The following is a 26683-nucleotide window of genomic DNA, read 5'->3' on the forward strand; positions in this document are numbered from 1 at the left end:
TGCGGCTCAAAACATACGGTCATTTACTTTGAAATCTGGTTCAACTAAAAATAACAAATAAAATCTTAAGACAGTGATGCAAACACCTCTGGAATGCATCTGGGAAAGCAGGGAACACAGTTTACATGAATTGCTATTACCGGGGTTTGCGATCCTCTGCACTAATGCCGATGTCTCTCATGGTTAATCTATTAAAATAATAAAACAAATTTTCGTTGTAATAAAGTGCCTTTCGTTGTTCAATAATTAAATTTAAACTAATCCATCATTTTGCAATTAAATATACTGTTAAAATAAATATATATATAAATAAATGTATATTTATATATATATTTATTTTTTAACAGTATATTTAATTGCACAATGATGGATTCGTTAGAATTAAATTATTGACCAACGAAACTGAATTTATTTAATCGAAAATGTGTTTTATTAATTAAATATTAATTAGTACAGGAAGCTCCATAAGCCGTTAATTCATATTGCCGGCGAAAGAGCTTTCTGTACTAATCATCACTTTACTTTAATGAAAACATCAAATGTTTCTTCTAATTATGTTATCACAATAGCATTATTAGAAGAAACATTTAGAATTATATGTGCGCTCAGCTGATTGGCTGATCGGCTCAACGCACATATAATGAGCCGGTCCGCAGTACAGTGACTTCATTGTGCTGCGGACCAGCGAAGAGGACAGATCGGGGTGAGTATAGAGCTCTCCCCACCCCCTCCCCAGCACTGCACCCCTCCCAGCAAGGAAGGGGGGGCAGTTAACCCCTTCCTTGCTGGGATGGGTGCAGTCTGACTACAGTCTGGCCCCCAAGGGGTTAATGGGGATGCAATACACCCTCCCTTAACCCCTTGGGGGCCAGACTGTAAGCAGCGATCTGTAAAGATGCTGCATACTGTAAGGTGCACAACACCGCTCACAATGATGGGTGTTGTGCTCCTGTTTGTGTGTTTTTTGTGTGTTTCTCCCTTTTTGTTTTTCAGATATCGGTATCCTGTGGATTACGTCGGATTCCGTGGACTACGTCGATGACGAGCAATTTTTTAATGTTTTTTTTTTATAAAATGGTCAATGAGGGGTGTGGGGGTGTTTTTATTTGAATAAAAAAATCTTTTAACTTGTGTCCTGTCTTTATTTCTTTACTTTATAGACTTAGTAGTGGAAGCCGTCTAATAGACGGAATCCATTACTAAGTTGGGGCCTAGTGTTAGCCGGTATAAAATGGCTAAAACTAACCCCCTATTATTACCCCAGTACCCAATGCCACCAGGGGTACTGGGAAGAGCCGGGTGCCAGTGGTCCCGGAGCATCAAAATTAGCGCTCCTGGACCGGGCGGCAGCAGGCTGGTAAGATTTAGGCTGGGGAGGGCCTAAACCAAAGGCTCTTCCCACCCTGGTGTTACCAGGCTGCTGTCGTTTGGTTTTTAACCCGGCTGGTTATAAAAATAGGGGGGACCCTATGCGTTTTTTTTTCATTATTTATTTATTTAAAAACCAAAGGGTAACACCAGGGTGGGAAGAGCCATTGGTTTAGGCCCTCCCCAGCCTAAATCTTACCAGCCTGCTGCCGCCCGGTCCGGGAGCGCCAATTTTGACGCTCCGGGACCATTGGCACCCGGCTCTTCCCAGTACCCCTGGTGGCATTGGGTACTGGGGTAATAATAGGGGGTTAGTGTTAGCCATTTTATACCGGCTAACACTAGGCCCCAACTTAGTAATGGATTCCGTCTATTAGACGGCTTCCACTACTAAGTCTAAAAAGTAAAGAAATAAAGACAAGACAGCAGTTTAAAAATTTTTTATTCAAATAAAAACACCCCCACACCCCTCATTGACCATTTTATTAAAAAAAAACATAAAAAAAACGCTGGTCATCGACGTAGTCCCTGGAATCCGACGTAATCCACAGGATACCGATATCTGAAAAACAAAAAGGGAGAAACACACAAAAAACACACAAACAGGAGCACAACACCCATCATTGTGAGCGGTGTTGTGCACCTTACAGTATGCAGCATCTTTACAGATCGCTGCTTACAGTCTGGCCCCCAAGGGGTTAAGGGAGGATGTATTGCATTCCCCTTAACCCCTTGGTGGCCAGACTGATGTCAGACTGCACCCGTCCCAGCAAGGAAGGGGTTAATTGACCCCCCCTTCCTTGCTGGGAGGGGTGCAGTGCTGGGGAGGGGGTGGGGAGAGCTGTATACTCACCCCGATGTTGCCTCTTCGCTGGTCCGCAGCACAATGAAGTCACTGTACTGCGGACCGGCTCATTATATGTGCGCTGAGCCGATCAGCCAATCAGCTGAGCGCACATATAATTCTAAATGTTTCTTCTAATAATGCTATTGTGATAACATAATTAGAAGAAACTTTTGATGTTTTCATTAAAGTAAAGTGATGATTAGTACAGAATGCTCTTTTGCCGGCAATATGAATTAACGGCCTATGGAGCTTCCTGTACTAATTAATATTTAATTAATAAAACACATTTTCGATTAAATAAATTCAGTTTCGTTGGTCAATAATTTAATTCTAACAAATCCATCATTGTGCAGTTAAAAATACTGTCAAAAAATAAATATATATATAAATATACATTTATTTATATATCTATCTATTTTAACAGTATAATGCAAAATGATGGATTCGTTAGAATTAAATTATTGACCAATGAAAGGGACTTTATTACAAAGAAAATGTGTTTTATTAATTTAATATATTAACTATTAGAGGCATCGGCATTCGGCATCATTGCCGGCTATTTTTGAAGTACTCCGTACGGACCGCCTGTCAATCCTCGGCCGAATGTCCAGCCGCAAACAATAGTCTTGTTCATTTTTTACGGGTCCGTTTACGATAGGGCCGTAGATTCATACATAGTGTGCACTGTGCAGCCGTATATCCTATACTTTCCAGCGTACGCATGAACCACCAAAAATACCGCCGCACAATTACAGCCGCAAATACAGCCGCACAGTTACATAGTCTGAACCTGGCCTAAAACTGTACTTCTCTATATCAGTCCATCAGACAAGGTCCAAGAACTGTTGGTTTCACTGCATCGCAAAATACTGTATAAACAATTACTACAAGTTTTGCTTTTTTTGTGTTTTCTTTATTTTTCTGTCAATGGAGCTGTTAGAGGGGCTGAATTTTGCAAGAGAAACAGTAGTTTTGATTGGTGTAATTTAGGGGTACATAAGATATTTAGATAATTTTTTAATTAAAAAAAGAGAAAAATTGTGCAACAAACTTACCCTGAATGTGGCTGTGCAGCGTGTGAATGAATTGTCGGGTCAATCAGATCTGGTCCCAGCCTTCTAGATCTCCTTAATCTGGTCACCCTGAGCGGCTCTATGTAAGACTTCAGCTGCTTATGGGAGTTGCATTTGATTTGGTTTCTTCAGCCTCACTAGCATTTATCCACCTGCTGATACCTATTGTTCTACTGACCTCTGCTTGTACTTTGACTTTCCCTTTGTCTCTGTGATTAAGTTTTTGAGGGACCAGCCTGAATCCTGGATCAGTAGAATAGGTTTATGTGCAGGGATACCAGTGTTTGCAGTATCGAGGATCGGATAAGATTTATTTCTTCACATTTGGAAACATGTTTCAAGGTACATAGAACCTCTTTTTCAAGCCAGAGAAGACATACATGTAAACATACAGATAGAAGCCAAATTTAAATTGTTAGCAGCAGTGATTATCTTAAGTCTCAGGTATTGCTCAGTATACCTGCTAGAAGCAGTCAGTCAAGTATTGCTAGTAATTTATCTCCAGTATACCTGCAGTGATTCTAAAGTCTCAAGTCTAAAGTATTTCAAGGGCCCAACACTAGGGATCTCAGTCAGAACCTTAAACCACTGCACTTTTGCACCTTTATTGAAAGCGGTTCAGGGAAGAAAAAGAGTGCTGCACCTCACACCTATGGCTGATACTAGTGCCCCTAGGCTAAATAAAAAACACATCAGAATTTTGTGTATGAATTGATCAAGCCATACTGCCCCATGTACCTCGTGCCGGTATCTGATACACATGGGTCCCTACACTAAGTCCACACCGTGCCAGTCAGTGGCCACCAACCCCGCAGGCACGCACAGTCAGAGAACGGGGGCCATGGGACGGCCCTGCGACCCCCATGCCACAGGACCAGACCCAAAAACACCACACCAGAACCCGGCCAGCACCGCCGGCGGAGAAGGTCGCCCCCAAACAGCACAAGTCTGGATGAGGTATTGCACTCACCATAGCTGCTGCAGACAGAATGGGAAAAAACAGGAAGGATTAAAACCATGTGCACTCAGGTGTCTCCTGCTAATTGCGGTCATGTGGGTCTCCCCAGGAGGAGTGCAAAACACAGAGAAAAGAGAGAAACAAAATGCGGTTCAGGGAAGAAAAAGAGTGCTGCACCTCACACCTATGGCTGATACTAGTGCCCCTAGGCTAACCAAAAAACACATCAGAATTTTGTGTATGAATTGATCAAGCCATACTGCCCCATGTACCTCGTGCCGGTATCTGATACACATGGGTCCCTACACTAAGTCCACACCGTGCCAGTCAGTGGCCACCAACCACGCAGGCACGCACAGTCAGGGAACGGGGGCCATGGGACAGCCCTGCGACCCCCATGCCACAGGACCAGACCCAAAAACACCACACCAGAACCATCACAGGCACGCACAGTCAGGGAACTGTGAAAGGACTGTGATTTATTGTGCATCGTGCTTTTAAGAAGTTTTACAAGTAAATTTCCAACTGGTTAAATGTATTCTGAACTCTGTAGTTCCTCAGCATTACACCTGCACCTTACAACTTTATTAGGCACTTGTCTGGGACCCGGGGGAGGGAACATACCACTCAAGTCTCGTAACAAGATTGAGAATTAATAAGCATAGATGGAATGTTACCAACGGATATCTGAAACATTGGGGGAAATTATCAAGGGCTTTACGCTATTTTTAGGAGTAAAGCAGGCTTATGTCTGGTCAGTACAAGGTGAATTTGATTTCGACTTTTTCTTGCAACCTTTTCACTTAGATGCATTTACTATGACAGTGCGACTTTTCCATAAATTACACACAATATATTGGAACAGAATAAACACCATCCCACATTAGAATAGTCGCATACATTAGACTTCTTAGTAAATGTTCCCCACAGCATTCCATAACACTCATTTTTGGCACATAACTAGTTTTAAAGACTTTACTTTATGCCCTATAGAGCAAATGACACCTGACAATTAATAGTGATTACAGGCATTAAAGCGGCAGGAAATGTGTTGAATCTTTAAACTCAACACCCTACCCCCTCGAGGACTAAATGAAGCCTAAAGATTCAACATCTTACACATTTTCTTCCTATTGTTGACATCATCGTGGGTACTATAAATTTTACAACTAACCATCGAAGATTACATGAACCATTTTTATTATTCTTAGGACTGTGATAATGGCACTAGATATGTATTGTATTCATCTTTGCATCTTTGCATATTCGCTGGCATGAAAAAGTGGTTCTATGTAACTCAAAACTTGTTGCCACAGTTAGGAGTTAATCAGTGCCACATAGGGATGAGCGAACTTTTGAAAAGTTCGGTTCGGTTCGATCCGGCGAACTTTCGTGAATTTCGGATCGGTCCGAACCGAAAACGAACCTTGCTCTAACGGCTAAATAATTGCAGCTACAATAGTGGGAGTGTGATAGGGTATAGTTTCGTTTAGTTGCAGTTGATATTACAATGAAAAAAAGTGGGGGGAAAAATTTCCAAAAATAATGAGAAAAAAATAATAAAAAAAATAATAATAGGAATAAAATTAATAAAATATAGTGAATAAAAGTGCCAAAATAGTGACAAAAAATATTGAAAAAAAAAGAAAGTTTGCAAGGAGGATGCGGCAGCACTTGATTGCACCCAGGCCAGTATTGTTGAGAAGAGACAAGTTGAACAGCAGGAGGAGGCAGCAGTTGATTGATTCCAGTCCAGTATTATTGAGGAGAGGCTACTTGAGGAGGAGGCAGCAGTTGATCGATTACAGTATAATTAAAAACAGACTACTAGTGATCAGGGGCGGATTAACTTTACCATAGGCCCCGGGCTGTTCACCAAGCCTGGGCCCCCCCACCCCACTGTAACTATGGAAGCACTAGCCTGGCGTTCATAGTACAGGATAGATAATGTCATGATGTCATGATTTGTGCAAAATTGCCATTAAAAAACAGTGATTTTTTTTGCAAATCATGGCAGAAGTGTAGTCAGGAGACAGTACACCACTGAAAGTATAAGTCTTTTTGGGTGGTCATAGGCCCCCCAGGAGCTCAGGGCCCCAGGCTGCCGCCCAAAATGCCCCTATTATAATCCACTACTGCTAGTGATGATTATATTTCTGTTTTTGTTCCTCGGCTTACAAAGTTCTGACAAACTAAATCTACTCTACGAAGCAGGTTCACTGGCCATGATACAATTGCATCTAGGGGGCCACGTGATTGTTTTGAGAAACAAAATAACAAATGTATCGTTTTTTGTTCCTATGTATATATGCCAAGGTTATTTCGCCATTTTCTGTATTTTCACATCTGAAGAGTGAAAGCAATTCACTCAATTAGCTTATTTAGAACTGTGAAGGCAAATCGATGGAGGCAGATATGGTTATCGATAAATCACTCATCGACGTTTATGGACTAATCTTAGAAGTAAGTATTTGATAACACCTTGCAATTAATGAGTTAATAAATGTTGACATAGGTGGAGTTGTAACAGCTTACCGCTTTTTGGCTTATCATTGTGAGTCTGAGAAGCGATGTGTGTGATAGTCACTTGATGTATTTTTTAGAGTTAGTGTCAAAATTAAATGTACAGGTCTGGTCTTCGAATATATCAGATAACTGTTCTCAATAATGCTTACATTCTGTCCCGGTACTTTACATTGCTTCATTTTATATATGTGTTGTTAAAGGCTCTTTCCTTCCTAATTTCTCAATTACAAGTTAGTCATGAATGATCTTTATTTATGACGAAGCTAAATGTTTATTATGGATTTTTGCCCCCACCTATTGCCCTGTGTGACTACTTTGGTCACCATACATTGCTGATAGTAGGTCACGTCCCTACGAATGTGTGTAGTTCCTATGGCTTGCCCATAAGGGTTAGCTCTAAATCGCACTATACATTTATATTTGTTAGGGTACAAACACACATACCGTATACGCAGCAGATACGCAGCAAATACGCAGCAGATCTGCAGCAGATTTGGTGGTGCAGATTTGATGCTGTGTTCAGTTATTTAGATCTAATCTGCTGCATATTTGCTGCGTATTTGTTGCGTATTTGCTGAGTATCGCAGCAGTAAATAGGCTGCGTATACGGTGTGTGTGTGTTTGTACCCTTAGGCTATGTGTCTGTGTGAAACATAATGCAATGTATTTCCAATTGTAGCCAATGTGCCGCTAATTATGTTTGATTCGCTATGTTTGTGTAATATCTCTTCCAGAAATTTTCTTTGTTTGATCACATGTTGCTTAGAAACGAGGGTGTGACTTATGGTTTGTGTTAGCGAGCTGCCCTTGCTGCTAACTCACTCCCCCCTCCCCATCCCCCCTCCGGATTGTGGTGTCGAATTCACTATTACGTTATGTTTTAAATATTTGAGGCTTCCACTATGACCACATGATGGGAGGAGTTGTGTACTGTGTATATGATATGGGCCGGCAGCAGACATCATGGAGGGAGAGGGAGGAGGGAGGGAGTTAGCAGCACGGGAAGCTCCATATCCCACCCACATAAGTGACGTCATATTTAGTCAGCAACATTGCCTCTAACAAGGAAAAAGCCTCGACTAGCTATTACCTTACCAAGCGAGCATTGTTTGCAAGAGGTTTATATTATTTATTTATCTTTTTATTAAGGTCCGTGCTCGGCCACTGCTATGGGACGGCCCTGCTCCTGGGTACCCAAGCCGGCTAAGGCGAAGTGCCGCATGGAGGGAGGGTGACCGGATTGTGTACCCAGGTTGGGACAAGCATAGTAGATTACAGAAGTTGATCATTGGTAAGTTATTTACCCACTATGTCAAACAAGAAACTCTACGGTTATGGTCACCTGACGCTCATATATTACTAATGTCTGTACGTTTTTTGCTTTCAGCCAAACATGTGGAGACCAGGTGGTCCAGTGTAAGGGACAGATTCATCAGGGAGCGACGGCAGCTGATGAGGCGTGGGGCCTCACAAGAAGAACTCGGCTCTTTGCGTTTTTCCCCAATGCTGCGTTTCAGTTTAAATGCCAGCAGACGGCGCCAGTAAGTGTGTGTCTTAATTGCATCTGTCCATGCTAGGATCAGATGATGTCAGTATTAGTTCAGTCTGTTATGTGTGCAGACATATAGACGTGTTACGTAGACAGAGATTATATACATCGAGCTTCCTGCAGGGGGACCTATATATTTCTGGAACTGGATAATAATAAAGTTACTAACAATAATGGTCCCCTGCTGTACACTCAATATTCTTTATAAATGCAGCGTGCCCTAACTGGATACTAAAAATTGTTTAATAAGTCGATGATGTAAGACCTAACTGGTGTTCGATTTAGCTACAAAGCACGGACAGGATAAATGGCGACAAATGTGCCCCAATGATTGCATATGACCTGACAATGTCCCACTCATTTCTCAAGTAAGATTTTTAGGGAGCCAAGGGCTAATTAGCGCAAGATGTGAGAATACAATACTATTTCTTTGCAGACATATTATTTTCCCTGAGTATCATTTTTGGGGAGCAGTGTGTGAATGTTGATCAATAGTCTAGATTATGCGCAAAGGTAAGGCTAACACCAGGGGCGTAACTAGAAATGGCTGGGCCCCATAGCAAACTTTTGATTGCCCCCCCCCCCCCCCCCCCCTGACTGACCACTAAACGATCAAGTGAAGTCATAACTATATAACTGCCAGCTCTGGTCAGGAGTGCTTGCAGTTAAAGGGACATTTGCAAAACCCAGGAGACCAGCAGGGCCACCCAGTGTTGCAAATGATGACGGCTCAGGGGGCCCAGTGTATTGCAGGAGCAGGCCATGGGGCCCCCTGATGCGGCGGGCCCCATAGCAGCCGCTATGGCTGCTATAGTGGTAGTTACGCCCCTGGCTAACACATTGGACATACTGGATAAAAAAGGACACAAAAAGCCTAAGTAAAATCCTGCATTGGATGCATATTGGTTCTTGAGAATTGTTACAATGTTGCTAACATGTTTGTAATAACAGATTTTGTCCACTGTTCATTTGTCATCAGAGATGAAGAAGCTCAACAAACAGCAGAGGCCTCATCGGATGAAGAGAATAAAGAACCTCATCTGACGGAGGCACGCACCATGACTCCACCACCAAGAGGCCAAGAGGGCCTGGGCAGGGAGACGAACATCTGGCTTGACGTTAAAGAATAAATTGTGGGCGGCCTGCACTCCCTCTTATACTAAGGTTGTTGTTGGCATAAATGATTGTGATTAGTGGTCACACAGCCTCTGCCCCCCCCCAACCACTATCCTGTGCTTTATACTGTTTCGAGCATGTAATAAAGATATTTTGTGATATATCAGTGTTTGACTATTTTCTGGATATCACAAGTTTTTTACTTCCTATCTCTGTCTATCTCTCTCTCCCTCTCTCTACCTCCCTGTAAATATCTACTTGTTTGCCTATCTATCTATGTGCTTTCCCTCCCTAACTAGCACGGAGCTCCTCTCTCTCTGCAGTCTAGACACACAATGAGAAAGAGCATGGACGCTCAGGCACTTCCTGTTCCTGTAGTGACGTCACACACCTTGACATTCACATAATAAAAGGATAAAAGGGATTATAGGAGTAATAATTCCTTATATCCTCTTCCATTCTGTGAAATCAATACAGTTTTGCGACGCTGTTGCAGTTTTAACGAACTTCGTCACAAACTTTTTGAAAGTTCATGACGAATCTGGTTTGTACCGGTTCGCTCATCCCTAGTGCCACAATGTCTGTCCAAAAGTACTGGTTATAGAAACTTATAGAGTACATTTTGGAAAAGCCATTCACCTATCAATAAAGAGAAAAAGAGTAAAATGGCAGCAATTCCTGTGATACTGCTATGGAAAACAGCCCTAAATTTGAGCAATGTGAACCTTATTGCCACTTGGGCTTTGAGCATATCACCCCATTTTTCTGTTCAATGTGCAGGTGCCATTTTTGACTGGGTTCATAAAAACTTTTCAAAAAGTTTGGTTTGGTTTCAAACCAAACTTTTTGCTAAATTCCTAACAAATCTCGGTTCAAGAAATATATTATTTATTGAAGTTCTTCCTGCCTTAGCAAACATGAGGAAGAACAACTTGTCTATTAAAGATATTGACACTAGATAAGATGTTGTAACAAGAAAAACATTAATACTTTAGGTTACAAACCCACTTGCCGGATCTGCAGCGAGTCTCCTTGCTGCGTTTTTGCAGGGAGACTCGCTGCAGATCCCGGCCCTATACTTTCAATAGCAGAGAAACTCGCAGCAGGGATGTACATCCCTGCTGCGATTTTGTCTGCAGCCCGCCCCATTAACCCCGCCGGACATTATACATTACCCGGTCCCCGTTCCTGCTTGCTTCGGGGCTGAAGCAAGCAGGAGCCGGGATCAGGTAATGTATATCCTGCCCGCCCCCGGCTGCACGATCGCCCCCAGCCCTGCAGCCCCCGACCGCATGATCGCCCCCAGCCCTGCAGCCCCCGACCGCATTATCGCCCCCAGCCCCCCAGACACCGGCCGCACGATCACCCCCAGCCCCGCAGCCCCCGGCCGCACGATCGCCCCGCAGCCCCCGGCCGCACGATCGCCTGCAGCCCTGCAGCCCCCAACCGCACGATCGCCCCCAGCGGGCGATCGTGCAGCCGGGGGCTGCGGGCGATCGTACGGCCGGGGGCTGGGGGCGATCGTGCGGCCGGGGGCTGCGGGGCTGGGGGCGATCGTGCGGCCGGGGGCTGGGGGCGATCGTGCGGCCGGGGGCTGCGGGGCTGGGGGCGATCGTGCGGCCGGGGGCTGGGGGCGATCGTGCGGCCGGGGGCTGCGGGCGATCATGTGGCCGGGGGCTGCGGGGCTGCAGGCGATCGTGCGGCCGGGGGCTGGGGGCGATCGTGCGGCCGGGGGCTGCGGGGCTGGGGGATGTATATCCCTGCTGCGAGTTTCTCTGCTATTGAAAGTATAGGGCCGGGATCTGCAGCGAGTCTCCCTGCAAAAACGCAGCAAGGAGACTCGCTGCAGATCCGGCAAGTGGGTTTGTAACCTTAAGCAAAACAGAAAGACCACCTTTACAAGTTATTAAGAAGATAACTTTATTTAAAGCTTAATTTTTATAACTCAATTTTTTTGTAAAGGCAAATTTAGGTGATTACCCACCTTCTCCTCACAAATCTGCAGGCTGTACATTTATAGTACATTATTCCGTAAAGCTTAATGATACATTTTTATAATGTGACAATGTTAGGTATGAAGTGTGCCATGCTTGGGTTGCAATTGTTCTGTTGGAAAGAAAGCATTTATGTAGTTCTAAATTCGGCTTCCTTACTGACAATTTATAAAAAATCACAGTGACTTTCAAAAGGGAAAAATGAATAATAATAATAATAATAATAATAATAATAATAATAGTTTTAAAGAGATATTCGATTTTTTAAAATCTTTCTTTCAGAACAAACAGACATAGAACCCATGAGCTCTGTATTTTCTGTGGGCTTGCTTTATTATGCACCTGCAAACCAGGTTAACAGCGGATGTTATTAGATAAAGGCATCTAATGGCTACAGTATGTTCATACAACGTCAAAAATAAAGAAAAGGCAGACAATTTTCATATTTTAAAAAAAAAAATGTCGCTTTTTGCTGCAATTTAACTGACTAAAAAGGCAATGCATTGAAGTCAATGGGAGGACGGACGTCCAATGCACACAGCGTATTGAATAACCGTCATTTTTGCCGAGGGCGTCAAAATGATGAAAATGATCATTATTTTCAGACATCTTTTGCAAACAGCGGACGTTTTTCGTCAGTAGTTCACACACAGTTTTCCTTTTGTCACCGTTCTTTCTCCATCTTTACTATTAAATTCAATGGACTTTTCAATTAAGACACACCCAAAATTCAATTAGTAATAGCAAACTAAAATAATGTTGGAAGAGTGGTAAGTACACCAAGTATGGGAATCGCCTATAGCCCTTTATATACCATTTAATGCAATCCTTCTTAAATACTCTATGCAGAACAGACAAAGCTACTTAAGTTTGCATTAAATAATATAAATGTAGAGGTGCTGTAAGTCAGATTTATTTATTTTTTGGAAGATATGAGATAATAATTGATATAAAAGAATCGATCTCAATGTGAAAAAGAAAAAAAAAACTTGAAAATGTAGCAAAATGGTACACCAGAACACAAGAACACCATCCTCATTGCTCACATATTTTTAAGATGGAAAGGAGAATATGAAAAAAAAAAAAAAAATCAAGCCTAGGACTTCTGATATTTTTTTTTTTTTGCATCTGAAGATGTTTTCATGTCTACCACTTTATCAGAAGGTCCCTTATACCCTGCAAATAGAGCTTTTCCTGAAACCAACCTTTTCTTTTAGGGAATCAAGAACCTTTCAGAGGCATGGGATGCAGGCAGCCATGAAAAAATATACATTAATATAACAGCCCCAGTCTTGTTTTAAAAAAATAATTTAATGGAAGAAAATTTAAAAAGTCACCATTCCAACGTACACATTTTGAGCAAACATACCATTCTCAGTACAGAGAAATTTAATGAGGTTGTAAGACAAAGATTTCAGAGAGCTTGGGAGTGTTGAGAGCAAAAGGACTTATGAATTGTTTAAATTTAGATGCCAGGCCTCATAACCATGCTGCAGAATAAGTAACCTATTGAGCTTTTCAGATAAATTAAACATTTTTCCAACATTTCACTTCCAATCTACTGTAAAGTGACTTATTTACATTCCCTGACCCTACCCTGCTAAGCATTTTCTGGAGTTCCCCTGATTATCAGCTTTTCCACTGACAAAGGGAGTTTATTATTTAATTTGATTTCTATTTAAACTCCAAGATACTAATAAAAGCATAATAATAATAATTATTCCTTTCATAAAATTTATACATATCACAACCCCCCCCCCCCACTCCCGACCCTTACAGTGATGCTGCGGAGAGAAAAAAAAAATAATATTTTTAAATGGTAAGCGCTTCCATCCATTACCCCCAAATCATCAGATATTTTTATAGCCATTTTTTTTTGTCATGTAGTAAATTATTTCATAACCCCGGATTATTTCCATTAAATTGTGCCATCGATGGTCCCTCAAGGTAAACAAGTGTTTGGTCTTAATTTCAATGGTACATCCCAAAATTATAGTTTTGGCACAGTAGGGGATGACAATTCCCAATCTCCCCAATATACTTGTAATCACTTTTCCCAAAAAAATTGTATCTGTGGACAATGCCATATCATATGTATGCAGTCTGCATTCAATTGTCCACACTGGCCCCAATTTTGTACAACCACATCAAGTGATAATGTAACCTGCTTGAAAATATTGTCCGGGATCCACGTTGGCAGGGCCCTCAAATAATCCATTAACGGTTGTTGGACTAACATTTTAACAATGGTGATCTTGCAGTATCTGCCATTGATAATGAAAGCTGTATCCAGATGGCAATCTTCTTCTCCAGGGTGCATAAATACGGTTTGATGTTCAGACGAAAAAAGCATTTCAGGGGCAATTCTGATTCCCAGATAGTCAAGTGTCTTAGTGGTTTTCTTTAATAATAAGTCTTTAGTACTGTTCCTTTGAATACTGTGTAGAGCCGTCAGTGTGGATTTAGATTAATTTATCTTGAATCCAGAAAAAAAAAAAAAAAAAAAAAGAACATACAACTCAAAGTTTTCCAAAATCCTAGGAACTGACTGATGGGCATCCCGGACAAATAAAAGCACGTCGTCTGCATAGAGAATTATTTTCTATTCAGTACCCCTAATTCCAAAACCCTCAATACCAGGATTCTTTTTGATAATAATGGACAAACGCTCTATGTACAGGGCAAAAAGAAGGAGAGAGTGGAGGAAGACCTGACGGATACCTCCTAATAGTACAAATTTCTTAGAAAGGTGCCCATGATCAAAATCCAAGCAGTTGGGGACCATAGCTTGTATCATGCTGGGGCCTATCCCATATGCCTCCAGGGTCTCCCAGAGAAACCCCCACTCCACCCTGCAGAAAGCCTTCCACACTGTCCAAGCCCCCTGTCACCTGGAAGTTTGGGAAACACCCTTTCAATATTAGTAAAAACAGATTGGCCAGCCATAAATTAATTTTGATCCTCACTTATTAACAACGGATTAATTATTTTCAACCTCTGGGCTATCAGATTCGCTAAAATCTTGGCTTCAGCATTTAGCAATGAGATGGGTCTATAACTCCCCATGTCAAGAGGGTCCTTTCCCTTTTTCATATTAGAGTGATAGTACTTTCCAACATAGACGGTGGCAGCTCCCCCTGGGCCCAGGATTCATCAAACAACTAACAGATAATCGGGAAAAAGACTTTAGGGTGCCTTCACACCTACCGGATCCACAGCGGATCTCACTTCTGCGGATTCAAAGCGAGAACCGCTGTATAAATTCACCCCTATGAAAGCACATATTGACATCCCGCTGTGAATATGTGCTTTAACTCCCTGGTGCCCGCATCCCCGCCGTCGCATCCCCCCCATCCGGGCCACATCCCTCCATCAGCCCACCCCAGCCCGCTGCCGCCCGCATCCCGACGCCGAGAGAATACAGTACCTCAAATCAGCTGAGCGGGATCGGAGCCGGGAGCCTCACTGCAGCCGCGCCGCCGAGCAGGTAATGTATGCTTGCGGTGGCGGGCCGGAGATATTTCAGTCAGAATTGCAACCAAAACCAGGAGTGGATTAAAAACACAGAAAGGATCTGTTCACACAATGTTGAAATTGAGTGGATGGCCGCCATTTAATGGCAAATATTTGCTGTTATTTTAAAACAACGGCTGTTATATTGAAATAATGGCAGATATTTATTGTTATATGGCGGCCATCCACTCAATTTCACCATTGTGTGAACAGATCCTTTCTGTGTTTTTAATCCACTCCTGGTTTTGGTTGCAATATGAGGACCACAATACTGACTGAAATATATGTAGTATGAACATAGCCTTAAGCTGTGTTCACACATTGTGCAAAATGCAGGATTTAAGTTCTGGTACAACGAAGCTCCCTGTGTGCTGTCAGTGAATTCTATGTCAGCTCAGAGATTTTAAACACCAAGAATTTATTACAGCATGGCGGCATAAATTCAGCACATACAGAGGTGATAAATGCCCCACATACAGATGCCACACCCCTTCTGAGTGCATTTGTGCCAACTGTCCCGCACTGTGCCATGTGTCACGCCAAGTGGCACCTGGTGTGCCCCCAGTGCTCCAAGCTGGGTGGGTGCTCATATAGAAAATGTTGCAGAGCATGGAAACCAGGCAGCGTTTTGAATAAAAGATGGCACCAGTGTAATGCCCATGCTGGCGCTGGGCAGGTACTGCAAAAATTATTTTTAGTGGTAGTAATAGTTTAATAACAAGCTACCTATTTTAGTAAGGAGAATTAGAATGGATCTAAAATATTGTAAGTATTTTTTGTGATAATTCAAAACATAGATATGACTGAAATAAACTAGAAGAATATGATTGAAATAAACCATGAAAACGTACAAGTGTCATAATAAAAATGATTTCTTACTTTCTTCTTTAAAGAAAATCAATCACTTGGTAGGGCTTTGGAGAATATAAAATATCAGTTTTGAAGAGATCATTATGAAGTAGATTAGTTTCTATACAGCTAGAATATGCCAAAAAAAACAATAAAATAATTATTTCAGTAAATGATATGGCAGAAATCCAAAATGTAGACTATTTACACTAATAGATGTATTAGATGCCAGCATGAATATTTTGTTTACCAATTAACATAATATTTGGTCTGCATCAATTTAATTTGCATATAATAAACCACTAGAATATCATATAGCAAAATGCCTACACATCTAGTAAAGCTGACTCTGCTCTCCAAATTACTGCAGGATCATGGCTGTAAATGAGGAATGACACAGCTGCTGAGCAAAACTGTAAAGATGGTCTTATTGTAAACTCTAATTGAAACATGTCGGCCTCAAGAAGCATAAGTTATAAAAGCATGTTGAATGGTGTTAATTTGTTGGGCAATAATATGCGTAAACTCATTACCATAATATTTTTTTATTTATAAAAGTACTTGGGAAATGAACACATATTTTTGCAATAACTAAATATGGTAACCCAGGGACAGCAAGGTGTTATGGTCTCAAGGTGCAGAAACTAGATGTTTCTGTACTGCTGCAGCACTTGTCACAGGGCTTAGAGTGGTAGTTAGTAGTGATGAGCGGACCCATGGAAATTCAGCAGTCTATGCCGTGATGTCAACCACTTGCTCTTGACTGACCATTTAGCAAGGGGTATTAAAGCCTTGCAAGTGACGCTGCAATCCCTGCTGCCTGCTTACACTAAAGGAAGGTGTTATATTTTCTAGTGTACCAGGCACAGACATCCCACATCTTCTACCTACAGCAGCGGCTCAATCACCAACACCACAGCAGTGCCACAGCAGCACCACAGCCACATCCCTTCTTTGTAGGTTCTTCATATTTTTCCTACAATTGCCTAACTCTGGCAACACTTCTATCTATTCTCCACGCACTGATGGCCTAACTGGCCCAAGAATTTTATATATTAGCCATGCACTGATGGCCTAACTGCAGAAACCCTTCTTTTTTTTTTTTTTTTTAACATGCGCTGATATCCTAACTGGCTGAACAGGTGTATCGAGTACCCATGCACTTTTTAGTTTTCCACATTTCTTTTTACGCTTTGTGACCATAGCCTTGGTCTTAATTTCACATAAATTGTTCAGAGACATTTCGTTATTTGTTTTGAGAAATAAACAAAATATATGGGGTACTCCATGCCTATATACCCCATATTTGTTTGCTACATGTGGTAGGCTCTGGTCATTTTGTGCTTTTGACTACATGTCTTACATATACAGTATCATCTTGTTTAGGCAATCCATAGATTGCGGCCGATAGAGGGACAATACTACTGAACATTTCCTGTGCTTGTTTTCCAAACACAGTATACTGCTATGGATGGGGCAGAGTGCAATTTAACTGATAGTGTTTTTCTAAAATCAGCTAAAAAGGTGGCCAACACCGTTAAGGGTAGCTTCACAGGAACCGGATTTGCAGCAGATTTCACGGGGCAAGTTTGCAGTGAAATCTGCTGCGAATCCTGGTAGTGTGAAGTTCATTGGGGTTTCATACCCGAAAGCGAGTATGTAACCCGACCCCTTTAACTCTCCGTCCGGTATGTGTGAAGCTACCCTAAAAATATAATCTGACTTTCTTTTTCATTTTACAAACGCCACATTATTTTAAGTATAATAGTGTTTTAGTGTATTCACTGAAAAAAAGAAACCTCAAAACATCTAAAGAAATGTACAAAACCTTTTCCTCACATTTCTTGCATGAAGTTAAATAATCTATGGCTTTTTTGAGTTGCCAGCCTCTGATCCAGACAGATCTGTGTAAGACTGAACACCAGTGCTGGATATGTTGTATATTCATGATTTATTTAAGTTAAGGCAAGCTTTTGTTTCTTGTGTTACTATACACAGTGGGATAGTACAAGGCTAAATCTATTGATTTTAGAAGAGTTGATATAAACAGAAAATATTTTTGAATACATTATTTTAACAGTTATTGATCAGTCATTCTGCTATTGTTCTTTCTTTGATCGGTATAAAGAAAATGAAATCTAGTGGACATTATTGACCAGGCTCTACTCTGGGCTTTGCAATAATAGACCAAATACTGCTCTGGTTGTATGCCTTCTAATGAGCCAATTTAAAGGAGAAGTGCAGCAAAAAAATAAAAATAAATAATTATTTAAGTATTTTATTGCCCCCAAAAAGTTATACAAATCACCAATATACACTTATTATGGGAAATGCTTATAAAGTGTTTTTTTTTCCTGCACTTACTGCTGCAACAAGGCTTCACTTCCTGGATAAAATGGTGATGTCACGACCCAACTACCAGAGCTGTGCGGGCTGTGGTAGAGAATGATGGCAGGGGGATGCTCAGTATCCCTCCAGTGCTTGCACAGCTCTGAGAATCGAGTTGTGACATCATCATTTTATCCAGGAAGTGAAGCCTTGATGCAGTGGTAAGTGCAGGAAAAAAGCACTTTATAAGCATTTCCCATAATAAGTGTATATTAGTGATTTGTATAACATTTAAGGGGCAATAAAAATTTTCGCCAGACTTCTCCTTAAATGGAAAATAATCTGGTTTTAAATTTTTAAAGTATACACAGATAAATATAAGGTTAAAACCACTGACAAGGCTGTCTCCAAATTGTAAGTTGTTATGAGGTGTTTCTGGTTGGCAGTAGTTAGTATTTACCAAATTTTCCCTAGAAAGAAAGGCTATAAACCATTGGCAGACTCATCGGCTTCCAAAGCTCACTTTTTCGAATTAGGGCAAAGGCAAGCCTGGCTGGTAATATCCCACAGAAAAGCTACGGTAGTACCAGCTGTAACACAAACAGTAAATAATATAGTTAAAGCCAGTGCAGAGTAGTAACAAATCCCCATAGAAAACCTGTCCTGCTTTGGACAGTTCCTGTCACAGGCAGAAGTGGCAACACTTTGTCAGATTAGAAAGAAAACCTCACTTCTTGTAGGGCATACAGAAGCTGACAACTACTTGAAGGTTTGAGGAACAGGTCAGCGACACATGGAATGCACAGACTAGGTGACACTGCTCTCACCAACTGTCCCTGTCTTTTGGGGACTCAAACTCCTTAACAGGCTGTCCCCTACCTGAAGATTGCAGACTGCTCTAAAATGATTGCAAACACAAGACAGACAGGACAAACAAAGTACACAATAATAGAAAGGTCAGCAAGCCAGGGCAATAACTATTGGGCAATGAAGTACAAAGTCATGGGTCAGAGGGATAGTCAGGAGAACGAGAGCTAAGTTCTAGTACCAAGGTATCAGACAAAGTAAATAGCAGAAGATAGCTAGCTTAGTCACTCCAATGAAGGCTGTAGCAGGCAACTAGAACATGGTGGAGGTAGCAGTTACATAGCGGCTGAAGTCCCAATCCCAGAATGAGATTGGAGCAGGGACTCCATACACTCCCTTAGAACCAGATCTGACTGGCAGAAAAAAGCTGTCAGTCATGCATCAAGTGTAAGGAAATTAATTGCTCCGGACAAGCGCCGCAGCTGCTGCCAGCTCCTATCAGAAGGACTGAGTTTTTTTTTTTATAGAAGTAATTTACCAATGTGTAAAACCTTCTAACACTAGTTGATTTGATGTTTTTATTTTACTTTATTTACATACTAAATCTGAACAGGCAGTAATATTTCTGCCAGTGAACTAATGTACGGATATATATCTATATATCTATATATATATATATATATATATATATATATATATATATATATACATATATATATATATATATATATATATATACATGTTTTGTTTCTAAAATATTATATATAATGTGTAAGTTTTACTCAAAATAGTTTTGCTTCATTGACCTAATGCAAAACTCTTATTATTGTATAAACTTGTGATTAATTACATAGTAAATCTATTACAATAACAAAATCGGACTTTAATGATGCAGTTCATGGATTCGGTTTACATTTCTAAAGAGAGAGTTAGTATCATTTAGCAATAATTAATGAATTGTAATCCACTTTTCACAGTGTGAATAGGCTTAATTAACACATTTAAACTTTAGAGATGATTTTATGAAAAAACTAGCAATTTCCCTTATGATACTTTACGTTATTTAATAAATGTTTATTTCTAGCTTTTTTCTGATTACCTCTTCTAATTGTCACTTTTATGCTCTCATTTCACTCAGTTTTATGGATAATAACCTGGTTTTACTAAAGGGAGATTTCTTCATCTTTGAATTCCTGTATATGATGCTTTCCGAACACAGTGCATGAATATATTGTTTATGTATAAAGCAATCACCACACGTTGCTCTAGTGAAGATAGATAAATAGATAGATAGATAGATAGATAGATAGATAGATAGATAGATAGATAGATAGATTAACCGCTTACAGGTAATCTCAAATCACTTATATACAACCAAATGTGTGCCATTCAAGAGCCAGAACTTTTTTCATTGACATAACCTTATGGGGCTTTATTTTTTTTTTGGCGCCAACTGTTCTTTTATTTTATTTTTTTTTGTTTTTACTTTTTTTTTGAATTACGAAATCGGATTGAAGTGATTTGAGTTTTTTTTATAGGGTCTGAAAGACAGCAGATATATATATATTTTTTTTATCTAAACCAGTTGCTGGGTATACCAGCACTGTGGCTAGTCCTTGCTTCGCTAGTTCGACACAACCTAAAGAAAAGCTGGTATTAGACACTTGATAAAGAGACTGGACCATTCTCGAAACGCGTTGTGTCGCTGGCATAATTCTTTTAATAAATTTTATGATATTTTATATCATTATTACCTCTTGGACCTGCGCCTGTTTTACCCGCCTTGGAGTGGAGGAGGATACTGACTAAAGAAAAGCTGGGTTGGGACTTCTTTTCATTAATAGCTGTTATACTGTATATATTGTTGGCTAGATACTTATCACTCACATTGTGTGCTAGGAGCTGCACACTTAACTGAAGCTGATAAAGGCTGTAAGCAGAAAATTCTGGTACAGACCACTATAATTTCTGTCCCAAAGCACTGGCCCCCGGTTTCTTTGTTCATAGGGTTAATGTTAATGTGTCTATGCTTAATGTTCATAAAATTTCCCCATGTTTAGCACGTTATTAGAGATCAATATATGTATTCTTATAACAGTATAGTCCAATTAAAGCGACTCTGTGCCCACAATCTGTCCCCCACAAACCAATTGTACCTTTGGATAGCTGCTTTTAATCCAAGATCTGTCCTGGGGTCCGTTCAGCAGGTGATACAGGTATTGTCCTGAAAAACAACTTTTAAATTTGCAGCCCACAGTGTTTGTCCACCCTAGAATTGCAATGCCTCCCCACCCTCCTCATCACTAGGAACGTCCCTGGGGTTTGATACAGGGCTGCAAGTTTAAAAGTTGTTTTTGAGAACAATAACTGCATCACCTGCCGAACGGACTCCAGGACAGATCTTGGATTAAAAGCAGCTATTCGAAGGTGCAAGTGGTTTGGCGGGTGTGTGTGTCAGATTGTGGGTACAGAGTCGCTTTAAGTGCCTGATGCTTTGACAATTATATAGAGCTCTTTTCTGCTAACAGAGATTTTGTGTGAATTTACAGATTCAAAGGGTTGCCTCATCAAGATAATAGAAAGGTTACCTTGCTGAGGAACATCTACAAGAGATATTGCAAATCCAATTTGTGAGACAGTTCTTTTTTGCTATGCTAAATGATCACCTTCCCATTGATAAACCTGCCCTTGATCCAATATAGTTGTTTAGTAGATGTTCCAGACATAGCCTGTGTAATAGGTACCCTCACCAATTTCTTTTTTGTGAAAAAACTTTGTCGTATCTTAATTAAAGCAGTGAACAATACAAAATTGGATTAATACCTCAAGGGTGCTTTCACATATAACGGATCCGCAGAGGATTTCACGTTGCAAATTCGCAACATAATTCGCTGGGGATCTATTGCCTTGTATTTTCTAGGAGAACACATACTTGCGGCGGAATTGACATCCGGCTGCGAGTATGTAAGTTAACCCTTCCAGCCAGAGCATACTGTACCTGCTCCACGCTTCTTTTGGGGGTTCCCGGCTGGATGTCTTTGTTAGCCAATTAGCGCAGTGACCCTTCCCTCCCCCCCCCTGCGCAACAACTGATTGGCTGAGCCGGACGTGCAGATGAAGGGAGCCCCCAAAGCAAGCCAGAGCATGGAGCAGGTACAGTATGCTCTGGCTGACAGGGGTTAACTTACACACACGCAGTGGAATACAGAGTATGTATTCTAATAAAAAAAATACAAAGCAATGAATCCACAGTGGATTTCACTGCAAATTTGCTGCATGAAATCCGCTGCAGATCAGTAATGTGTGAAGGCATGATTTATGGGTATTCCAGTATCAGAAAGTTGTACTTAAATAAAACTATCACTCCAAAATACATAACTTACTATTATACACTTGGTTACAAATTATTAGGCAAATAATATTTTCTCATATTTTCCAAAATTACCTTTATGAATTGCAGTCATTGTAATTTTCCAGTCATCAACTATTTGAGTATAATTAAAAGGTTTTTGAACAAACTGCTTAAGATAAAAGTATACTTATTAAAAAAAAAAACTCAAAATGCACTCAAAATGCATGTCCTTAATTATTAGTTTTCAACCTTTTTTATTTTTATTAAGAACAAAAAAATGGTCATTTGTGAAATTATAAGCATTAGCAGTTTATTACAAACTGAAATCAGTTTTCAACTGAAAAACTTATTCTAGGTGATGTTACATTTGCACAAAGAACCCCTTGTTTGAAAGGAGCTTCTGAACTCTCTGGTCCATTGAATTTGTCAGTTTTTGGATGGTTTCTGCTTCAATTGTTTTGCGTGAGGACAGAATGTGAACTGCCTCACTCAGGGGCGTAGATAATGTCTCCTGGGCCCTGGTGCGAGAGGTCAACTTGCCCCCCCCCCCCCCTTTCACGACCAAGTGATGCTACTGGTAGGATATATATACACACTCCAAGACAGATATTACCAATAACACCAGCATATAGGAAGTGAAAATATTATCATCATATATATTACCGCCATACTGTTACTGTATACTGAGACCAATATTGCCAATAATACAAGTATACAAGGGGCAAATATTAACGCCACACCACAACCACTACCATCACCACCACATTGCTACTGACCAAAACCAGTATACTGAGACCAATAAAACACAGTACCGGATAACAAGTAACAAATATTACCACCACATACTGACTAACACCGCCACATACCGACTAACACCGCCACATACTGACTAACACCGCCACATACCGACTAACACCGCCACATACCGACTTACACCGCCACATACTGACTAACACCACCTCTGCTACTGAATAAGATCCACTGTACACAGATCACTATAACCTCATACAGTCATATAGAGGTGGAAGCAGCTCCACACAGGTTGTATACACCATATAAATTACAGCGCAGATATATCAGGTGACTCACAGGGGACGTCTTCTCTGATCGAAGTTCTTTCCTTTTCATCTTCTCCATCCGTCCCGGGCCGTTGTGAGAACTTCTCCGAGCCACGAATCCACAGAATCTGCCAGACAGACATATTAGTCTCCTCACACTGACACCATCCTCATCTCTATACACATTGCACATCTGTATTGGCCCCTTTACACCCTCATTTGGTGGGTAGCCCTGACTCTATGTGACCCCCTTATAGTATATATAGATGGCCCCCACTGCATGTTGCACCCCCCTTCCCTTATAGATGGCTCCCTCCCCTTATAGATGACCCCCTCCCCTTATAGATGACCCCCTCTCCCCCATTATAGATGCCCCCACTCCCCCCCATTATAGATGCCCCCTCTCCCCCCCATTATAGATGCCCCCCTCCCCTTATAGATGCCCCCCTCTACCCCCATTATAGATGCCCCCTCTCTCCCCCACATTATAGATGCCCCCCTCCCCTTATAGATGGCCCCCACTCCCCCCCCCTTGAAGATGGCCCCCTCTTCTCCCCCTCTTATAGATACCCCCTCCCCTTATAGATGGCCCCCTCTCCCCCCCTTTAAGATGGCCCCTCTTCTCCCCCCCATAGATGCCCCCCATTATAGATGCCCCCTCTTCTCTTCCCCCTTATAGATGCCCCCCTCTACCCCATTATAGATGCCCCCCTCTCCCCCATTATAGATGCCCCCCTGTTCTCTTCCCCCCCTTATAGATGCCCCCCTCTCCCCCCATTATAGATGCCCCCCTGTTCTCTTTCCCCCATTATAGATGCCCCCCCCTTCTCTTCCCCCCATTATAGATGTCCCCCCTTTCCTCTATGCTAAACAGTATTTAAAAAAACAAACACACAAACTCACCTGACAACCCGCTCCCCTGGTGATCCTCTTCTTCTTCAGGCGCTGTCCCCGGCTAATGCGCGGCTGCCTGGGGTGTCCCATCTTATCCCCGGCAGCGCGGCGCATCAGTGAGCTCCCTGTACGCCGGGGCTGTGACTTCTGACACAGGAAGCGTCTCTGACGTGCGCTTCCTGTGCCGGAAGTCAGGGCCCCAGGCAGCTCACTGATGCGCCGCGCTGCCGGGGATAGGATGGGACTCCCCCGGCAGCCGCGCATCAGCCGGGGGCCCGGACGAGCATGCTCTTGTGACCGCAAGCAAATCAATGCTTGCGGTCACAAGAGTAATTTAAGGGGGGAGCAGTGCAGTGGCAAGGGTAGCTACGCCACTGGCCTTACTCCATCATAGACACTCCTTTTGATGATGCTCCAGAGGTTCTCAATGGGGTTGAGGTCAGGGGAGCATGGGGGCCACACCATAAGTTTGTCCCCTTTTATGCCCATAGCAGCCAGAGATGCAGATGTGTTATTTGCTGCATGAGACGGTTCATTATTATGCATGAAAATTATCTTGCTGTGGAATGCACGCTTCTTCTTCTTGAACCATGGCAGGAAGTGTTGTTTGAGAAACTCCACATACTGTACATTATGGAGTTCATCTTTACCCCTTTAGGGATCCTAAAGGGGCCGACAATGTCTCTCCCCATGATTCCAGCCCAAAACATTACTCCACCTCCTCCTTGTTGGCGCTGTAGCCATGTTTGCATGGGGTGTCTATCAACCAGCCTTCCTCCAATCCATCCATCTGGACCATTGAGCTTTGCACGGCACTCATTGGTGAACAAAACAGTTTTGAAGTCAGTCTTCATGTATTGTTTGGTCCATTGGAGCCGCTTCTGCTTGTGTAAGTGGATAGAGGAGGTCGACAGGATGGCTTACGCACAGCTGCAAACCTCTAAAAGACTCTGCATCTTGTTGTTCGGGGGACATTGGAGGCACAAGCAGCTTCAAAAACTTGTCTGCTGCTATGACAAGGCATTTTTGCAGCTGCTCTTTTAGGGTATAAACACACACCGTATACGCAGCGTATTTACTGCTGCGATACGCAGCAAATACGCAGCAGATTAGATCTAAACTAGATTTGCATTTCCAGGGAAATACATAGTGCTTGAAAAGAGCGCCCCTTTACCAGTGACTTGCAGAGCACCCCTTTACCAGTGACTTGCAGAGCACTCCTTTACCAGTGACTTCTAGAGCGCCCCTTTACCAGTGACTTCCTTTTAAGAGAAACTTTAATCCTGGGTGCCGTCTCTTTGAGAGCGACTTGGGTCGCATCCCTTTAAGAGCAGCTTGGCTCCCGTCCCTTTAAGAGCGACATGTGTCCCTTTTAGAAGCGACCTGGGTTGCTTTAAGAGCGACCTGGGTCCGTTCGCTCTTAAAGGGACCCAGGTCGCTCTTAAAGCCACCAAGGTCGCTCTTAAAGGGACCCAGGTCGCTCTTAAAGGGACCCAGGTCGCTCTTAAAGGGACCCATTTTGCTCTGAAAGGGACCCATTTCGCTCTTAAAGGGACCCATTTCGCTCTTAAACGGAGCCAGGTCGCTCTTAAAGGGAACCAGGTCACTCTTAAAGGGACATATTTAACTCTTAAAGGGACGCAGGTTGCTCTTAAAGGGACCCATTTTGCTCTTAAACGGAGCCAGGTCGCTCTTAAAGGGAACCAGGTCACTCTTAAAGGGACATATTTAACTCTTAAAGGGACGCAGGTTGCTCTTAAAGGGACCCAGGTCGCTCTTAAAGGGACCCAGGTCACTCTTAAAGGGATCCAGGTAGCTCCCAAAGGGACCCATTTTGCTCTTAAAGGGACATATTTCGCTCTTAAAGGGACCCAGGTCGCTCTTAAAAGGACCCATTTTGCTCTTAAAGGGACCCATTTTGCTCTTAAAAGGGACATATTTCGCTCTTAAAGAGATCCAGGTCGCTCTTAAAGGGACCCATTTTGCTCTTAAAGGGACATATTTCGCTCTTAAAGGGACCCAGGTCACTCTTAAAGGGACCAAATTCACTCTTAAAGGGACCAATTTCATGCTTAAAGGGACCCATTTTGCTCTTAAAGGGACCCAGGTCGCTCTTAAAAGGACCCAGGTTGCTCTTAAAGGGACCTATTTTGCTCTTAAAGGGACATATTCTGCTCTTAAAGGGACATATTTTGCTTTTAAAGGGACCCAGGTCACTCTTAAAGGGACCCAGGTTGCTCCTAAGGGGACCCAGGGCGCTCTTAAAGGGACCCAGATCGATCTTAAAGGGACCCAGTTCGCCCTTAAAGGGACCCAGATCGCTCTTAAAGGGACCAATTTCGCTCTTAAAGGGTCCCAGGTCGCTCTTAAAGAGACCCATTTTGCTCTTAAAGGGACATATTTCGCTCTTATAGGGACCCAGGTCGCTCTTAAAAGGACCCATTTTGCTCT

This window comes from Dendropsophus ebraccatus, chromosome 8 (assembly GCF_027789765.1).
Source record: "Dendropsophus ebraccatus isolate aDenEbr1 chromosome 8, aDenEbr1.pat, whole genome shotgun sequence".
NCBI classification, from domain to species: domain Eukaryota; kingdom Metazoa; phylum Chordata; class Amphibia; order Anura; family Hylidae; genus Dendropsophus; species Dendropsophus ebraccatus.